Raw genomic sequence first — 1256 nt, 5'->3', positions numbered from 1 at the left:
CCGCAATTTCCGCAATTTCCGCAATTACAATTTCCGCAATTTCCGCAATTTCCATTTCCATTTCCAACTATTAATGGCAGCTGGGTTTCATCATTCAAATAAAATAGAATTCTGTCCGTTTAGCTATAAAATTATGTCAGGGAATAGGGATACAGAGTATATGTCTTTCATTTGCATTGCATCTCCCCCCCCCCCCCAAGCTTTTATTTTCGTTCGAGTAATAGTACAACTCTAATAGTATTACTTATAATAATGTAATTAAAGATAACTTCATTCAGATTAATTTATTTTTATTTCATTTTCCAGATTTATTTTAGATTTTCATTGGTGGGCCAGTCATAATGGTCCCGCGGGCCTGATGTGGCCCGCGGGCCTGAGGTTGAGTATCACTGGCCTATACTATCAGAATATAGAGTTAACATTACCGTATTCTATTCTAACCAAAGACGATCACTTACCCTTATATACATTTAGCCTCGGTGCCCAGGCTTTTATTTTCGTTCACCCTACCTTTAAATTGTGTTCAATATTGTACTACGTGTGTGTGTGTGTGTGTGTGTGTGTGTGTGTGTGTGCGCTCGTGTGTGTGTGTGCGCGCTCATGTGTGTGTGTGTGTGTGTGTGTGTGTGTGTGTGCACGTGCAAGCACAAAAAGACAGAAAAGGGTATAAAAAAACCCCGTAAGAACGAGGTTATGATTCTTTTAATATCTCAACATTCCCCGATGTCACCCCCAGCTGCCCACTGCTGATAGCCTTTACCTAGTGATAGCACAGGAAGGACTGGCTCGCATGGTTGCGATAACGTATACGTGTGTGTGTGTGTCACAGTGTGTGTGTGTGTGTGTGTGTGTGTGTGTGCGTGCGTGCTTTGGCACAACTGTCCTCTCTGCCTCCTACCTGGGCCTGTCATTGTGTGTGTGTGTGTGTGTGTGTGTGTGTGTGTGTGTTTGTGCGTGCGTGTCCTCTCTGCCTCCTACCTGGGCCTGTCATGGACGCTCCCATATATGCCCCCTCTGTCAGTGACTATGACGGCTTATCTTGCCCCTTGAATTGGAGTCACAGTCCCGGGGGAAATACCTGAGCACATGTAAATGCAGTTGAAAAGAGTGGAAAAAAATATGGCTAGGAATAATGGAGAGGGATGAATGGGGGCTCAAAGACAGCTCTCTCTCTCTCTCTCTCTCCATATCTCCTATCCCTTCACCTTTTTTCTCTCTCTCTCTATCTCTCTTTTGCAAGTCTGCCTTTCTATTTC

This window comes from Protomyctophum bolini, assembly GCF_963924005.1.
Source record: "Protomyctophum bolini genome assembly, chromosome: 9".
Taxonomy (NCBI): domain Eukaryota; kingdom Metazoa; phylum Chordata; class Actinopteri; order Myctophiformes; family Myctophidae; genus Protomyctophum; species Protomyctophum bolini.
This window is presented reverse-complemented; position numbering follows the sequence as displayed.